We start from the raw sequence: 20,283 nt of genomic DNA on the forward strand, positions 1-20,283 counted from the left end.
CAAGAAGAGCAATAGAAAATAAATTTGAAACATGGCTTTGGCTGCATCTTCACTGCAGAACTAATACAGTTTGACACTGCTTTATCTCTAATGGTTCAGTGCTATGGAATACTCGAATTGGCAGTTTGTTGTGGCACCAGAGCTCTCTGACAGGGAAGGCTAAGTATTTCACAACGCTACACATCCTAGAATCCCATACCATTGAGCCATGGCAGTAAAAGCAGTGCCATACTGCATTATTTCTGCAGTGCAGATGTTGCCTTTGTCACCCAGTGGGTTTTATGGCTGAGCTGGGAATCACATCCTGGTCCAGGTCTCAAACCATGTCACCACCATCTCTGTCAAATCAGGACAGTTTGAAGATATGATGTATTCATGTGACACCTATGTGTGTATAAAACACAGTACATTCACCCCTCCTAACTTGCAGATCTCAGATCCGCTACCTTGATTATGCGTGGAGGGGTGATCTCCATTAATTCTAATGGTGCACACACCCAGCGCATGCACCCGGAGGCGCACCTGGAGGCGCATCCCTTGCGAAAACAGAGTCTCACGTGTATTCAAGTCTCATGAGACTTGAATACATGTGAAACTCTGTTTTCGCAAGGGATCCAAAACAGATCCCCAGCACAAATGGAGGGCCAACTGTAATATGATATTTTCTGAGCTCACTCTCCTCATATACAGATACCAAACCCTGATAGTGTCACCTCCTGGAACTTACAACACTCTGGGAATCATGCTACACTGTGTAGAGATCCATTTGGATAAGAAATCCTCCATTTCCATTGTGCCCCATTATTGTAAATGAGTATTGCAGCCTTCCTACACAGGGCTATAGACAGCAACTCTAACCACATTTACTGCAGAGTCAGCTTTATGGAAGACAGTGGATGTGACTTCTGAGTAAACATGGAGAGAAATTGCACTGTTAGTCGTGCGATTCTCTGCATTCAGTCAAAGCGTTCTGTTACCTGAGGTCAGACATATATTGAAGGGAGTCAATGTTGTGGAAGTAATCAAAATTAGCCATAGAAATTAATGATGCAGCTAATGAAAAAAGTCTGGACTCATCTGTTATCCTGGAGTGTGGTGTGTGTGTGTGTGTGTGTTAATGTATGCATTATCCAAGTTGAACAGACAGCAAATTAATACCCAGCTTGTCAGAGCTAAAATAATAACAAATTACTGTTTTCTGTATTGAGCCTTGCCTCTTCATGCAAATGTTGTCCTTTGCTTAGCTTTAATTGAAAAAATATATTGTTTTAAGCCTAATGAGACAGAACTCAAGGCATTTATACAGGCTAACGTATTGCCACAAGGAGAAATTTATTATACGTTGGGTCAGACAACTGCACTTTATAACTCAGAGGTGTCTTTCACTGACAATTAGGCAAAGGCGCCTAATTAAAAATTAAATCAGTATTCAGATATGCATAACAGCATTTTTTACCAAAAAAAACCCCTAAAAACCCTCTAAACTAGTAAAACATAGGAACAGCTGGAATTCTGTTTTCTCTGCATTTAAAAACATTTATGAAGTGTTCAGTGAAATATGCTGGCTAGGATCCATTGCTATACCTTCACTGGTTCCGCCAGACTCTCTTCTTCCTTTTACAGCTTCTCCCTTTTTTTGTTTTGATGATTATGTAAAGTGCCATGTAAAACATAATAATAATAATAATAATAGTAATAATAATAATCATAATCATAATCATAATAATATTGTAGGGAGTGTCTATGCATGTTGTTTAGTTTACACTAGAAAAACACAATGCATCACTTATCTGATGCTGCTAGTTTAGTGATATCAGATGGTTATCAAAGCATATGTTAAGCAGAAGGTTGGGCTAAAGTGGGAGAGAATAACTTTTCAAAGACCACTCAATGAGTTTGTTTCTCAGTCTGAAAAAATAAGGTTCAAAGAGTCTTCTTCAATTAACGTCTGCTTAATTAACCAAACGGCCCTCATTTTAGCCAGTAGGCCTTCATCTGCACCACAGAGAAACACTGCCAGAAGAAAATTTACCTGGCCATTACAGTCTTTAAAGATCTTTTTACAAGTTCAAATAAACATTTAGACTGAGTTTATTAAGGTTATCAAATCTTAATGTTCAAATGATTAAAGGACCACAATTTTGAGCTTGAATATTTATGAGGCATTAGTCAAGTGGGATTATAATTAACTCAAAATTAAAGATGCAATAAAGGCGTAATTACAATCTTTGCCATTGATTAAAGCACCAACGTATATTTAGGCACTAAAACAAACACCCTGACACCTGTGGCAGGTTAATAGGAAATCAATTAGCTGGAAGTAGGTTAATTATCATACCTGCCTTGTTTTATTTTAGCAAAATTCAATTTCGGGAAGATAACACTTTTTGAACAAACAATTTTCATGTATTGACAGTAGTGTCAATAGACATTTGTTTCTTATGCAAATGCATAACCTGGTTGCAGGTACCATGAGTGCCAATTTGAAAATGAACTAATTACCACATTGAGTTGTTGCTCTTGCTTCAGTTGTTGGTGTTGCTGTTGCTGCTGTTCTTGTTGTGTGTTGTCCCAATATAGTTAAGTATGCTCAGTGACTGATCTGGATTCCCCAAAATGTGAGGACAAGCAGGCAGTGTTGAGGAAGAAATAAAAGATAAAAGGGTTTTGTGTCTTGTTTGATCTGGCAGAACTCACCTTTTCATGTCGGTTTCCATAAGAAATGTAGAATGGGGGGGTGTTGGTGCTCTTTCTTGTAAGCACCCTCTTACTGCACCTTTCTACATGGCTGCAGCTACATACCATTCACACTCCCTATGTCCAGAGCTATGTGTGCCATTGCATACTACGTCTGCTCATGCTGGCGCTTTAATGTTGTATCACTTTATCTGGATTGATATTTGTATCGGGGGATGTTAGGAGCATTACAGGAGAAGCATTTAGACTTCTCGGCCAGAGCAATTCAGTGTCTCACCAAACTACATCACACAAGATTCCATTGGTTGGAACAATGACAATTAAAGTGGAATAATAGCAGTACAGAGGTACAACTGAGGATGCATCTGCACTGCAGAAATAATCCAGTTTGATGCCACTGCCACAGTTCAATGTTATGTCATTCTGGGAATTGTAGCTTTGTGAAACATTTAGTCTTCTCTGTCAGAGAGCTCTGGTGCCACAACAAACTATGAATTCCAGAATTCCATAGCATTGAGCCATAACAGTTAAAGTGGTGCCAATCTGATTATTTTGGATGCAGCCTTAGTTGCATAAATGGGCTCCAGGAGTTGGCAACCTGTGGCCCAGTGGAAACTGGTGGCTCCATCGTCAGCCCTTCTAGGTTTAACTCCAAAGTTTGAAAGAATTATCAAAGGTGTTGAACTTATTTGGGAGATAGGTTTCAAATTTTTTTGAATAGCCCTTTGAAAATCCAGAGAGAAATTCAGAGCAGATTCACCATCCTATTGATATCAGGGCCACCAGCCTCTGCTGCTGTAGCCCACGGCCTAATTTCAGTGTACCTCTGCATGTGATAAGTTTAGACCTCTGCAAAGAGATATTTATCCCCTCTCTTCTGACAGCTTGCTGGAAAGCAAAGACGAGAGACGCAATTAGGACAATAAAATAGGAAGGACAACCAGTAGGATACTGTGTCGCTCAGCAGGCATGCTATTAGGGAACAGCAAACAGAGGGATCATCAATTATCCATGTAGAGGAACTATTATAACTTTTATCAGATTTGGCAATGTCTGATAAAAATTCATTCTCACTGCTCAGCATGCATCTGCGGGAGATGTTTACAGTTATTCTTTCCATTTAAAATAAATAAATAAAACCAAATCATTTTTTTTCCAGAGGATCAGGATGTTATGTAGAGTCAACAGCACATGTATTTGTAAATACCAAAGCAAACACAGTGATTTTGGCCCGCAGAGAGAAAAACCCAAAATCCGCATTTAGACAATAAATGTATTTGAACCAACCAAAATATCACAAAAGTGTGCAATCTGTCAAGTTTTCCAAATCTCTGGTACAATCTGTGGTACAAAAATTGGAGTATGAGAAAAATATCAGAAAAGTCTAAAAATTTAGGACCAATGCAAGTTACATTCAGTCTCAAGATGGAAATCGCAGTTTGAATGAGTTATGGCTAGGTGCAAAGATATCCATTTATGCCTAGACTTGAATAGTGGAATGGAGAAACACTGGTGGATCTCCATTTCTGAATACAGAAAGCTGATTACTTTTCAGATATCTTTCTCTTGCCTTGGACCAAATAAATAAATTCAAAATTCAGAAGACCTTGATAGATTATAGGGCTGGTCTAAAGATAACTAAATGAACAAGGAGGGAGCCCAAAATGGTGAAAGGTCTGGAAGCCAAAACGATGAAAGGTCTGGAGCAGCTTAAGGAGCTAGGAAAGTTTAGTCTGATGAAAAGAAGGTTGGAGGGGGTGGGGGATAATCATGTTTAAATATTTGAAGGGATGTCATATTGAAGAGGGAAGAGGCTTGTTTTCCATGACTCCATAGACTAGGACAAGGAGCAATGGATTCAAATTACAACGCGCCCACTCCTTACACGGGCGCACCATACTCAGCTTCCGGTTTACACGGAAGCTGCGCTATAATACACTGAATGGTGTGCATGGCCACCATGCATGCACACCACACCACCACATGCACGAGCCCCATTCACTATAATGGGTCTCGAGCATAGGCGGAATTCGTCTTACATGGGTGGGTCCAGAATGGATCCCCCCGCGTAAGGCAAGGTTCCACTGTCCAGGAAAAGAGATTCTGCCTAAATCTTGGGAGTAACCAACTGGCAGTCAGAGCTGCTCAACAGTGGAATATGTTGCCTTGGAGTGTAGTGGAGTCTCATTCTTTGGGGGGTTTTAAGCAGAGGCTAGATGGCCATCTGTTGGGGAACGGATGTCCCCATGCCCTCCCCCAAGTCATTTCCAGTTCTGCGATCAGAAGCAGGACCTCTGTTGCAATTCCTCCTTATAGTAGAGATCAGTCGTGGGTGGAGAGTGAGAATGTCAGTCTGCAGCATCCCAACTGACATGAGAATAGACCTCATTTACAAAGGGTGCTGCCTGGTATGTCAAGATAGAGAGAATGTATCATGAACAGTTATGAATATGTAACACTAGATTACACATTTGTATCTGCAATTCTGAATTCCAGGCAAAATCTTTTCCACAAACAGGGAGAATTGCAAATCTGACTGATGGGATTTAGTATTTGATGCCAGAGGTCCATGGTGGTGTTGAGAATGATGGAAATGACAGCTTCCTAGGAGCATCTGTTTGGACTCTGTGGGATGCAATGCTAGGTTAGATGGACTGCTAGCAGCCCCATACTCTTCTTGTGACTGAAGCTGGTATGCCAAACAGAGGCTGGGTTATTCATATGTTTGAAAGCTGTCTTGCCATTTCTGTATTATTGTATAGTTCGGGTTTTTTATGGATTCTGTTTGCAAAATTGTACATTTGTTGTACTTCTGTGTAACCCACTTTGATCAGCAAAGGCAAAGCGGGCTATAAATAAACAGTTTATTATTAAATTGCTTTGCTAAGGACATGTTAAGAGTTCAGTTGGAAAAAGAATAATGGAGGAGTGCCCTTCGATTTCACAGCTGAATGGAACTTTACTGATGATCCAGATTAATTCTCCCCCTCAGCTTCTCGGTGATGAGACATTCAGGAACACAGATTGCATAGCTGGAAGTTTCCCTCCCCTAGTTTTTTCCCTCTTTAAGTCTGCCAGCAATTTAATCAATGGAGTGGCAAGAGCTGTCCTTGTCCCCCAAGTCTGACTGATGTGTAATCAAACAAATATTTGCACTTTAAAAATTGTTTGGCTGCCGCTCTCCCCAGAAGACTGCAGGAGAGTTCAGCCCTTAGAATCTTTGCCAGAACAATCTTACAGAGCTGCCAGCCCACTGAGCTCTGAATGTCAGACAAAACATAGGGGTCTTTGCCTTTGAGAATCACAGGATGTGGCCAAACTGCAGGAAATGTCTTTGTTTTCTCTAATATATTTTAGGATCCAAGACAGTTTGCAGAACTGTCAGATTCACAGCATCCTGTGCTACCACACAGATTATGTAATAGGCTTTATAAAAATAAAGATCAGGCTGCACGGTTCCCCTTAATCACCAAGATTTGGCCAAGTTCTGCTAATATCACTTGAAAGAACTTGGAAAATAGAGGCTATACATCTACATGCTGATTTGAAATAACTAAACACATACACTGCCGCAGGTCACTAGCTTTAGAGATTGGGTGCGTGCCTATGACACACATACATCCTGCTGTATTTAACCATTGTTGTTCCTGCATAGATGTGCAGGGAATTATACCAAATGGACACAACTGGTGGGTTTACAGCCAGCACAGAAGCTGCTCCAAAGTGATTTGTTCTTATACAATTTGTCCACTTAGAAATGATTAACAAGAATGCTTTCTGTGAGAAGTGTCATTGCTCCCAAAATGAAGATACAGAAATGTAACTCCTATGTGGTACAGGGCTTCTAATTTGCCTAACTTGTACAAGAAGAAGATGTCCTTAAAAACAAACTACTGGCCGTTGGAAAGTAGGGGAGTTATTTGCTTTACTTCAGGTCACTGAGGTTTGCAATTTTTTGATTCACAACACAATACATGACAACTCATAATGTGAATCTTCAACATGGAAGGTAAGCATTAAGGCATCCTGGATGGATTTCAATCTGAGCCAAACAACTCTAGCTCCTCCTTGCACACCTTGCTATTGACACAGGAGAGAAGGAGGTGAAAGATCCTTTCCCTCTGGCTACCTGGAATACTGCTAAGGCAACTTTTATACACATATAGATTAAAGCCATTAGTAAACTTTTGTTTTAAACGACAAGCTATGTGTTTGTTGTTTTTGAGTTAGTCTCAGTTTTTAGGGAAGCAAAGGCCCAGAACAGACGGGCCTTTGAGGCGCCCTCGTCATGTGCGAGGGCTGCCTGGTGGGCAGAGTACCCACACACCGCGTCTAGTGGGCACGCTACAGCTGTGGTGCCCTCGTCATGTGCGAGGGCACCACAGCTGTAGTGTGCCCACTAGACGCGGTGTGTACTGGTGACATCGCAGCTGCTCCACCTCCAAATGGGACGGCGCAGTTGTGATGTCACCACGGCGGCACTGGCACTTTAGGGCGTGGAAGTGTGACGCAAAAAAGGAGCCACTTCCCGGTGCTCCTTTTTTGCTCCGCAGGAGTGCCATGCAATTTGGTTGCTGCGGCACTCCTGCGGAGTAAAGAGAGGTGCCGAGGAAGTGCCTCTTTCTGGCGGTTTGTACCCCGCCGTAGTTAGACAAAGGCACATTTCTGCTACTCTGCTGATTTAAAGCTAGACTCTAACAGTCTTGGCTTTGACATTTTTGATATTTTAATATATTTGTTTCCTTACTAAAGACTGAATCCTTAGGAAACTTAAATTACCCTACACAATGTAGTAAGCCATGTATGAATTTCTGAAATGAAAAGCGATCTAGAAATGGCACTGATAAATATGCCACCATAAAATAGTGCCAGTATACCTGAGGAGTTCTGCTTGCATGAGGAAGCTTTGGTTGGGACCTATGGCCCCTCAGCTGACATAACTCAAATACACAATTGTACCCTAAGGCTAGCACCTGCAGTGTACAGCATTTCAATAAAATGGATAGGCTTTGATAATACCGTAGAAGCAGGTTCAGCAGCTTGGCTAACACAGCTCCCTCAAGTATCCATTGTGCAATTTGCGTTTTAATTGCAGTGGGCAGAAGGGGCTGATAATCCAAATATTTAAGCGTTGTTTTAGTTTGCAACATAAATTAAAATTAATTGGAGACTGTTTGCTAGCAAAGCCCTGATGTTTGACTGGTATTTACCCAAACAGCTTCAGTAGTTAGACAAACTCTATCTAAAATACTGTTGCATCCAGTGGGGACACGTAACACCTATGAAAAGAAAAGTCATGTTTCCTTTTTCCATTCTCGAGAGCCAAAGTAGGTGTTCGGCCTTGGTCCTATAGCAAATAAAATAAAATAAAGCCCAATCAAATCAAATAAGGAGCTTAAATTCCTAAGTCAAGAATTATAACAATGTGGTTTATTAATAATAAAGTGTATGAGACATTGCATAGATAGGTTGGACAACTGGCTCCCCTCCATGTGTTGTTGGACTACTACTTCTAGTATTCTTCACTTTTGGCTATACTTATTCGGCTAATGGAATCTGCAATCCAGTAATATCTAGAGGATGACAAGTTGTCTACTCTAGTCATTAGTTGAGCCAGACTGGCACAAGTTAACAAAATCTTGATCCAAGATAATTTGTTGTAGTTCTTTATCTCAAGAGATCTTTTTAGTATCAATTCTAACCCCAGACTTTGTTTTCTGCAGTGCACAGCTGAAAACGGAGGATCATTCTTTGCATAATTGCTCATTGCAGATATGTATGTTTCAACACAAAGCAAATTAAGCCCTGGCTTTTCTATTCTAGTGGAAGCATTTGGAACAAATTTGTCAGGAATCAAAAGATTTAGCCAGCAAAGAAAAAGGCAATTTTTTTGTTTATGAGACACCTGCCCAGGCTTGACATTCCTTTGTTCGATTCGTTTTGCAGTTGTTTTGCAGATCCCGGAGCAACACACGGCAGCAGTAAAGAATTATTTCCCTCCAGTTTAAACAGCAGGGATGCTGGCTTTGAACACTTTGCTTGCATAGGAAATGAACCCTTGATTTCTGTTGACATTTGCAGACGAGGTGTAGGTGGTGCTTGTAACATTTTTCAAAGCTCCCAGGTTGTGTTTGTTCAGACTCTTCACACAACTGTGAAATGCGATAATGCCAGGCAGTGGGTGCATGGACATCCCCCTGGGAAGCAGCATATTTGAGAGTTCTTTGTGTGTAAAGATGGTTTGTGTCATTATAAATCCCTACTTCCTCGCCAGAGATACTCTTGTACACATGGTGCCTTAATTACCGAAGCGCTGAGCTGCGTGCCTGTGTATTTCCCTCCATATTTTAAACAAATCCACTAAATTGACTGCTGTGGGTTGTAATTGCTGGGAAAGTTCATAATATAATGTGAAGAACGCTCCCCCAGCTAACATAGCAATGGGAGGCCTAGAAAAGTTTGTAAGCCGATTCTCACAATTCTAGCAGGCACTGCAGTAGGTAAAAGTGATTATCTTTTCTCAACATTAGGAAAGCCAGGAAGAAATGCTATCTAAAAAAGAACAGAGGATGGCTGAGGATGAGCCATGGCTGAAGACGATGCTTTCCTCTGATATAGTTTCATATGTTTCAAAATTTCATATTTTGTCATAGACTCACGGAGTTGGAAGGCATTTCATCAACCTTTTACCATGCAGGAAGCCACAGTGAAAGCATCCCTGAGAAACAGCCATCCAACCTCTTCCAAAAACTTCAAAAGAAGAAAAGGCCACCACTTTCTGGGGCCATCCGTTCCACTATTGAACAGCTCTTACCATCAATCCACCAATGTTAGGTGGAACTGGTTTATAGTCTGGTCTCTGGGGGAGCAGGATGCAAACTTGCTCCATCTTCCATTTGACATCCCATTTCAAGAAAGCCAACACATGTCCACATGTGTGTACACCAAGATGAAACTATCAGAACTTTCAAGGGTTCCAGTGCTCACCCACGATTCAGTTCCCTTGAAAGAAGTCATAGGTACTTGATGGAATTTTTGTAAGGTTTATTTACACAAATGCCATAAGATTAGGTGTTCTTAGCACTGATAATATATGACTTGTGTTCAGGCTACCTGAAAGACCATATTGTTTCATGACTGAGAGTTTATCGCTGCTCCATAGTTCGCTGCTTTGGAGTTATTTGATGTTTTAACTGTTTGTTTTTAATTTTATACTTCGTGATTTTGGAATGTAAACCATTGGCAGGACTTATTTTTACCTTCTTTTATGATTATGTAAAGTGCCGTATAAACCATACAGCACTATGAGGGCAGGGAACCGTCCAATTAAAAAGATTGTATGTACAGCGCTGTGTAAATTTACAGCGCTTTATAAATAAAGGATGATGATGATGATGATGATGATGATGATGATGATGATGATCTTACCTGGGCTTTGAGAGCCAAAGGGGAATCTCTTTTTTCATTCTGTCATCCTCAGAGCATTTTCAATGAGGATCTGAGATAGAGCTTTCTTGGCACCTACTCCCAGGCTGTAATGTTCCCTGCTGAGGGAAAACAGATTGGTCCCTTCCTTATTCTTCTGCAGCCAACAGGCAAATAAATTTTATGCAGGTAAGATCTTTGACAAAAGACAGGCTGTCAAGGAAGGGACTTTTAAGGGGTGACTGGGTGACTTTGGGCACGTTGCACGCTTTCACCCTCATAAGAAAGCAACAGCAAACCTCCTCTGACCAAATCTTGTGAAGAAAACCCCATGAGAGGTTCACTTTAGGATCTCCATGAGTCAGAAACAAATTGAAGGCACACAACACACACTCACACACACTGTACCTTAATTTTGTACTTTTCATTATTTTTTAATTTAATTGTGATTTAATGTGATAGGCTGGAACCTCCAATCTCCACTTACTGGGAAGCAGCTGCTGTGAGAAACAGAGGTCTGTTCCCCTGTCGATCTGCTGATAGATGTTCCCACCCACTCCCACAAGCAATCTCAAAGCCATAGGCCCCATACAGACAGGCCAAAATAAAGCTGTTTCGGGTCACTTTGGAAGTATGCTGTTTAAATGATGTGTGAGTCCAAAGAGTCTGGAAGCCACACCAAAGCCACAATCAACTCCTAAGGATTGGAGCGCAGCTTTGGCACAGCTTCTGGACTCTTAGGACACATGCATCATTTAAACAGCATACTTCCAAAGTGACCTGGAGCAGCTTTATTTTGGCCTGTCTGTATGGAGCCATAGACAGAAACAGGGCCCCCATTGCAATTCTCCTTTGCATTAGAGACTGCTAACGTAAGGAGGAGTGGGAACATCAGTCAGATGCTTAATGATTGACATATGTTATAATTTTGAAGTATGAATAGACACCAAAAATTGATGGACATAACTGAAACCTCCATGTGTAAAAGAGGCACCTATTGCAAGTCCTGCAGTATGGATGGATTCAATATAAATTCTGGATCATAATCAGAGGATTATAGCTCCCTGCTGCCACACCAACCATTCCCAGCTCACAAAGATTTCAGGTATAATGAAACATCACTTCTTTACATACAACTGCAAATCCGCACCACGGTCTCACTCAGCTTCACTCAGAATAAAAGCCCTAATTTGAAAACAGCACAAGTGTGGGGGAGAAGTTTGAAAAGTAGGGAACCCTGTGTTTTTTATTCAACTAGGTTTTGACTTTTAATATGCATTCAAAAACATATTTCTAGCACACTTTATTATTTGATTTCATTTTAAAAAAAAGAAACCATCCAAAACTTCATGTTACAGTTCCACTAATAAGCAGCCTAAAAAGCCCCCAACAACTGCATGGGGTTGTAAAGGCACCATTCCTATTGCGTTCCTGCCCTCTGAAACAAAGGGGCAACCATTGCCTTTCCTCTTTGATAGCATTTTTTAAAAATGTTTTGTCTTCTTCTTGAAATCCAAAGGAACACTGACATCTATGGGTCATCAGCTTCATTGCAGAAGGAGAGATTGTTGTTTCTTCTCTTGCTTCGCTGAACATGCTCAAAAATACACTTTCCACATCACACTGATGTTCCAGATTTCAAATGTTGTAGATATGGATAGAGACAGAGCTTGGGAAGTCACTACTTAAAAGCAAGTAATTACATTTATAATGCCAGTCCCCCAATTATCATACATACAAAGGAGATACAGGACCTGTATCTTAGACACCTACTGCCTCCTCTGACTTGTGTACATTTCTGCATAAATACCATTTGCCATGTTGTGCACAACTCCGATGTTTTTTGGCTACATGTGTCCTGGTTTCTTCTGTAACATGTTGAAGAGTGTGAAACTCCCAGGGTGAGCATATGTTCAGAGGCTCATTTGATGTACGGTTCTGCATCCAGCTTCTACGATGCCACAAGCGGTGACCTCAGGGCATCTGTGAAACATGAAGTAGATCCCCGGAGGCCTAAGGATTTCCACATTACTAGTTCACAAGTGTTTTGCTTCCAATTTGTTTCTTCAAGGAGTCGAATGTAGCTTCCAGCTGTTGTGCTTCATTATGCACTTCATTGATATTCACAGACAGCAGGGCAGTCCACTTAAGAAACTGTCATCTTCCCAACTTCTGAACCTGAGCATTGGGTAGGTGGATAGTTTGTAAAAAGAGCTAGAGCCCTATGAGCTATACTGTTGCTCCCCAAACAGCCACTATAATCCTATGTGTGTTTACTCAGAAGCAGTCTCTCTATGTAGTGGAGATTGTTGCCTAGAAAGTACATTTAGAATTGCAGCCTAAAGCTATTCCCATTGCACCCAAGGAGCCTTTGGACAACATGTCACTGGCATATTACAGTATTAGCAATGTACAGTAATATTGCACAACAGCGAAAATGCAGCCAGAGTTGGCAATGACTGGGACAACTGCTGAAACATCAGTGTAGCAGCCCCTAGGCATATAATTTAACATTCTTATTAATTCCTATTATTCTGCATTTTATTTAGAGAAAAAATCATGGCTTATGTTTTTCATCCAACAGATAACCATCATGATTAATCTCCAAGATATTGTTTCTAGTTTCCTAATGGCTCAAAAAAATGGATGGTGGCTGAGTTGCATACTGATTTGGCTTTTTGAACTGAGCTGTTTCAGCTGTATTTGTTCCAGTATATGTAATATTCAACAGAGGTACAAATGTTCTGTGTGTGTGTGTGGACAATCACATATAACATTCAACATCTGAACAGCATACAGTTCTTGACAGGTTTTTGTGAGTTTTCTTGTTTTCTTGTTCTTGCAGTATTCATGCTTCTTGATTCATGAACAATGGAAATAAGGGCAAGAATTTAGTATTGTACGTACAACTTCATAGATGTGTAGAAAATAGAACTAAATAGTTTCTTAAGGTCAATATTCATCTAGGAGTTGCCATGATTTTACAATACCTGTGGCATGATGGTTTCCAGTGGAGTGACTGATGCACCATGGCCCAGATGTGCAGTAGACACCAATGTGCATAGGGGTACTCCAGATGTGCATCAGAACACCAGCTAGGAACATAATAGGGTGCCAATGCACATCAGAAGTGCCCAATAAAAATCAGAAATAACCAATGTACAATATCCCTGATGCTCAACAGAAGCACTCAGTGTGCATTAGAACACTTTTGCCAGTGCTTGTGTGAACATCTTCACAATTCACCAATAGGGTTTTGTTGCATTTCTGAAACATGGGCTGCATCTGCACTGCAAAAATAATGCAGTTTGACACCGCTTTAGCTGCTGTGGCTCCATCCCATGGGATACTGGGGTTTGGAATTTGTTGTGGCACCAGAGCTGAATATCTCATAAAACTTCAAGTTCCAGATTTCCATAGCATTGAGCCATGGCAGTTAAAGTGATGCCATTAATTCTGCAATGTAGATGCAGCCAGATTATTAATAAAGTGGCCTTTAATTTACCAATACTTTTGTGTCTCTGTCTCTTTCTTCCAAATGGGTGGGTAACATATTTGGTGCTTAAAATAATTCTGTTGCTCAGAATACCAATTTCCCCTCACTTAATACCCATGCTTGTCTACAGATGTCAGTATTGGAAAACAAATACAGGCTTTGCAACTGTACTTGGAAAGGTATATATAAAACAAGAAACAAGCAATTCTCATAGCAAAGAAAAATAAAATCACCCTCACTGGGATCAAAGGACAGGATCAGGATTCAAAATGACTTTACTAGATTGGCGTCCTGGGTTAAGTTAACAAAATGAATTTTAATAGGGATAAATGTAAGGCATTGCATTTGGGCAAGAAAAATGAGACACAAATATAGGCTGGTATTTGACTTGAGAACAGTACATGGGGAAAGGGTCTAGGAATTTTTTGTAGACCACAAGCTGAACATGAGTCAACAGTGTGATATGACAGCTAAATAGTCAATGCAATTTTAGGCTGAATCAACATAAGTGTAGTGTCCAACTTGAGTAATAGTGGTACTCTGTTACTCTGTCACCTGGAATACTGTGTCCAGTTCTGGGCACCACAATGCAAGATGAACACTGAAAAGCTGCAAAGCGTTCAGGAAAAAAGCAACAAAAATGCTAAAATGTTTGAAAAACAAGCCCTATGAAGAACAACTTAGAGAGCTGGGCTAGGTATGTTTAGGTTGGAGAAAAGAAAATTGAGAGGTCACACATTAGCCATCCTTAAATACCTAAAGGGATGTCATGCAGAAGTTGGAGCAAGCATGTTTTCTCCTGCTCCAGAAGCCAGAGCACACACCAATGGGTTCAAATTACAAGAAAAGGGATTTCACCAAAACATTAGAACCACCATCTCAACTGTAAGAGATATTCTGTAGTAGAATAGCCTGCCTTGAAGAGTGATGGGCTTTCTCTTTTTTTGAAGTTTTAAATCAGGGGTTGTATGGCCATCTCTCAAGAGTGTTTACTTGTTATATTTCTGCATGGCGAGAAATATAGATTGCCTTTGTGGTTACTCCTACTCCATCATTCTATGATTCTGTATATGTGGCCTTCCCATTCCCATCAGGATACCTGCCAGCTTAAAACTGGAGAAATCAATCAAAACTGCTGTATATACATATGTGTGCACATGTGTGTGTCTGTAAGTAAAAATAGGACAAAACGTTCAATCTGTATATACCTTCATATTTAAGACAACTCAAGTACCCCATTCTGAGGAAAATTTATTCAGCATGGGACATTAATGTAGGGCCTATCATCAGATCCCAGATACAAAAGCAACCTGTCCTAAATTGAAAGACATGGGAAATACTATTTTCTTTGTGCAGTTTAAGTGCCCGGCATGACATATCTACAGGTCTCAAAGTAAGACCTGCAGAAGCAAGTAGTTGGACTTTGAAGGAGATTCAGGAAGACAGGAGAATGAGCCATTCATAACATGTGCAGGTTAGGCAACGAAAAGCTATTAGGCCCAACAACTGCTCTGAAGGACTTTTATGAAAGTATGCTATGTATGCTGAAGTGAAAGTTGTGCACCAACTATACAAACAGTGTCACATGAAATACCAAGGCCAAATTAGATGATCCATTAAATGCATGCTTTTATTTGATATATCTCTATTTTACTTTGTGTTGTTTTGTATTTAAGGACCTTAGGAAAGGTTACCGCAATATGCAAGCACTGACCTTGGATCAATGCTAAAGACATCATGTACTCAAAAAAACAGGAATCCAGAACACAAAAGGGGAACGATACCACTCAACTGGTACCACTACCAGCCATAGCAAAGGATAATTGCTAAAGTAGACTTCATTGGAAACCTAACATGTGCTCTCAGCAAAAACCTGACCCACTGACCTTCAGGCAGAAGAAAACACAGCCTAGGAAAAGCCTTCACCAATGGACTGATTCTGGATTTGCTGGGACTGAGCAGAGCAGTGGAGGAGCATCTCCTCCAAAGGGTTGCTATGAGTCAGGGCCAACATGAGAGCAGCTAACAACAACAACGAAGGCTTCCTGATTATATGAGATGAGATGAGACAAGGATAGTCCTTTGGCTTGCCTTAAGGACAATGATGAGCAAAGCAGAATCAAATGCAGCTTTGTGGTAATGAATCCCAAAGAGATTTACAAGCTGGTTACATAAATGCACACAGGGGAGTAATAGGCTTCTTCTTCAGATGAAATTAGGAGACTGTTTAACAAACAAGAGCTTAGAAGGACTAAGTAGAGAAAGGGGCAGGCAGGCATCTACTTCAGGGATGGGCATCATACAGCCTGCCAGATGTTGTTGGATTATAAATCCCAGCAGCCCTAGCCAGCAGAGACAATGCTAAAGAATGGTGCAAATTGATGTCCAAAAATATCTGGAGGTGTCCAAAAACATCTGGATTCCCAGTCCTGATCTACTTCATATTTGTGAAGTTAGCAGCAACTGGGATATTCCCGAAAAAAATGGGAGGTCTTTCCAACTGCAATGTAGATTTACAAATTCCTTATCTTCTGCCTCGCGGGCGTTTGGACACTTTACATTTATCTTCTATTATGTCAACCGCCCTGATCTATGGAAGGTGCGGTATATAAATAAAAACTTTATTATTATTATTATTTATTTATTTATTATCCGCTGGGCAATGTTTTAAGATTATTGTTTCCTCATGAGCAGATTTGGTTTGTAAATAATATACAACATGAAATGCAACACAATATGCATGTTTTCCTACTTATACACCATTTTGTATAAGTGCTTCCTAATGTTCTCTCTTTTTTATTTGCATCTCTTTTGTCATCCTCCATCACCATCATCACTGCCTCCTTTCGTCCTATGTGCCAGCAGAACTGCTTTACATATTGTATTCTCATCCCTTTACTCTCCTTTATCCTGAAGACAGTAGAAGGCATACACACACCAATAATCACAGTGGGTTGTTAGTTTGACTGTTTGTTGCCCTAGGCTTACAATCTAAAAAGACATGAAACACAAGGAAAAAGGGGTGACAATGAGGGAGTAAATTAAGCCCAAAAAATGTTGGCTACTTCTCTATCCCTCGCCAGCTACTGGGACCAAGGCATGATGGAACTATGCCTGGTTGCCATTCTCTCTCTCAAGTCAACAGTGCATACATTAGGAAGGATAGATCTCCTCCCCAGCTGTTTCTTTTTTCCAGTCAACATTGGGGGGGAAATCATTTGGCAACAACTTTTAGCTTCATGACATACATTTGATGTAGCATGCAATTTAAACCCCAGGCAGCTGATTCTGAATGGCATTAAACAAGAATTGCAAATTATTCAGCATTCATCCGGATTTGAAACGGGTGCCATTTGCTACTCCGCTTCAGGCAGCCAAACATCCTGGATTGGTTTTGAAAAACATTGTTAGCACTGGATCGAAAGCAGACACATGTCATACCCATCCTCCTTTAGGGTACAGGCTAATCGTGTACAACGTGTGTCTACAAGCCTCAACCTGTACCTAACATCAGTCTGAAATTCATGTATCATGTTCTGTACACAACTTGTGTCAGTACAGTCCCAAATAACCTCTGAATTATAACCAACCGCTGCCGCCTCTTCTCCTTACTTGAGTTGCTAAGGAACGCTTCCTATGCGCTGGAACAATGCAGCTGCTTTCTTTTCAGCAAAAACAGCTTGAATATTCTACCACTGTCTCCAAACGTTCTCAGCTTCACACCAAAACCTGGCTGAAAAGACATTTAGTTATTATCACCTTGCTTTTTCACACCATGGAAATCATAGAATCATAGAATCATAGAGTTGGAAGGGACCGCAAGGGCCATCCAGTCCAACCCCATTCTTCCATGCAGGAACTCTGAGTCAAAGCATCCTAACAGATGGCCATCCAGCCTCTGCTTAAAGACCTCCAAGGAGGGAGACTCCACTACACTCCGAGGAAGGAGTGTGTTCCACTGTCGGACAGCCCTTACTGTCAGGAGGTTCTTTCTAATGTTGAGGTGGAATCTCTTTTCCTGGAGCTTACATCCATTGCTCCAGATCCTAGTCTCTGGAGCAGCAGAAAACAAGCTTGCTCCCTCCTCAATATGACATCCCTTCAAGTATTTAAACAGGGCTATATGGGTGGATAATTTTTTCCCTCCCAGTCTGTATTGTTTGTTTTTCACAAAGTCATATATATTTGTAAGTGAGTCTCATCTATGGAAGAAAATCCCACTATTTTAGTTGGAATCTGTTACCAACTAAATGGGCACAGAACTGCAGGTTCTGTCGATTTCCTTGCTCTGCCCCAGATTCGACTTTGCTTCTTGTTAAGCATTAGAGGAACAATTCTTCACCAATTGTCTTCTCAAAAAAAGAAAAGAATAATTTTAGTTATTTTCTTCTTTCTTCCCACTGTTTGAAAACCATACAATTTTAATAGCCTGTTTGCAACTTGGGGCTTATTCAGCGCACAATTTCCAGAGGTTCTTTTGCACAGAAAAATAATAATTTATTTACAAAAAAGGCTATTTCCTGGGCAGAAAAAACAAATGATGTTTTCTGTGCAATTCATCCATGTGTGAATTTTAGCAGAATAAGTCTCCAATTGCAGAATAGTCTGTACAGAAAACAGCTATGCCTTTGGAGAAAATACTATTCTTGCCTAGAAAAATGTTATTTTCTGTGCAAAATAGCCCGGCCCTGACTTTTAAGAGTACAATGTAAGAGAAGAGATTATAGGGGACCTACTTGGAGACAACTTTAGTTCTTTCCATAAGAAGCTTATGTTCATTCCCTCAAACAACACTCCAAGTATAGACAGTATTGAAATACCTGCAAGAATGATCAGAGTGATCGATGCCGTATTGACTTCATGGATTAACAAGGAACAGGAGATATCCTGACTCTGTAATCAAACTCTGCTCTGAATTGAAAGCCATTTCTGACATGTGCAGGAAATGGATTAGATGACTGCAATGCATCCATTACATGTGGTGTATACCTAAAATAACCTGGGAGTCTCTAGATGGAACACATCTTGATTAGATAAGCTATTCTTAAGCTTGTTAGCCTTGTGAGAAGTGCTTTCTTTTTCACTATACGCATGAAGTCCCCCATCCAGACCTAGGGTCACACAATATATATATACCCCACTCTCTTCTATGCCAGCCTTCTCTGAAGATGCCAGCCACAGATGCTGGCGAAACATCAAAAATAAACTCTTGGCTACATAGCCTGAAAACCCCACAAAAAACAATTGGTTCCTTCCTTCCTTCCTTCCAGTGCCTTATTCTGAATGCAGATTTCTGCCTCCCAGAGTTTCCACAATCTTTGTTATTGTAAATATGATTGAGCAGCCCATCATGATCTTGGAGAGGTTTCTGCGGTTCACCACCCTTCACAGATAATCAGTGGACCTCTCTTTTACAGTAAAGTAGTTGTGAATGCTTTTAAGATAACTTTCCACTCAGGCTAATGTATGCATAAATGCTCCTGAGATTGACAGAGTGCTCTCATTTCTCTACCAGTTGCTTTATTTCCTTCAGCTGAAATAAAGGGAATGTTTTGCTGCTGCATTTTGTGAAACCAAGTGATTGTTTCTTGACAACTCTCTCCAACAACCTTCCCTGATGCTGCCTGGGAATAATGAGATTTGTACTTCTCCAGGCCATCCTGCTAAGTTTGGGAAGGCTGGTTACAGATTTACCCAAATTCAAACATAGGCCTGAGAAAGACGGGCCATAAGGGAAAGAAAATGGGGCTGATGAATGTCTTGTTTTGAAAAGCAGCATGGCTCAGGAGCAAACATTTTAATATCCCACATTTCCTCTGATTTATCATTGGTCCTAGCTTGGACACTTTTTGACATTTCCATCAATTAAGCCACCAATACATGAGAGGACACGCTACTGAGAGACTACTCTCAAACTTGAAGAAATCCCACCAGGTTTATTGTGTGACCCACTAAACACAAACCAAGCAGGTAGCCTGGCATCATTTCTGGCTCTACCATCTCTCAAGGAGGCCAGAGGGGGGAAGGAGGAGTTGTTGTTGTTATTACAGAGCACTTGGAAGACTCCCAAACATGAATAAGGGACTGAGTTCAAGTTTGTTACATCACTGATTCCTTGAGCCTTGCCTGGAAACAATTAGTCTTCCTGAGTGACTGGCCTAGTTGACGAAAACATAGACCTGACAGAGTAAAGAGTAGGCGTGGGTGCATCCAGGAACCTGCACAGCCTACTGGAACTGCAGGCAATTGTCGGCTCTTTCATTGTGGCCATTACTCTGAGTTGGGCAGAGTTCCAGAGCATGTCACTACACAGAGTTATGCATGCGGTGTTTTGGTGTGGCCTGCCAAAACACGGATGGGAAAAACACTGCAATTCTAGAAACTACCTGACAGATGTTAGAAATAATCAACTGGGCAAATGCAACAATGTAAAATCATTCAGCTTCTTCCTCATATTTGCAGTCACAAGCACACACATAGAGAAAGAGATGTGTTGTTGTGATCCTTCGAGACATTCCCAACTTAGGGTGGGACTAAGGCATGAGGTTTTATAGGCACGTTTCATAAAATCATAGAATCATAGAGTTGGAGGAGACCACAAGGGTCATCATGTCCAACTCCCTGCCATGCAATAACACAGAATCAAAGCTCCCCTGACAGGTGAG

Source organism: Sceloporus undulatus, chromosome 6 (assembly GCF_019175285.1).
Source record: "Sceloporus undulatus isolate JIND9_A2432 ecotype Alabama chromosome 6, SceUnd_v1.1, whole genome shotgun sequence".
NCBI lineage: Eukaryota > Metazoa > Chordata > Lepidosauria > Squamata > Phrynosomatidae > Sceloporus > Sceloporus undulatus.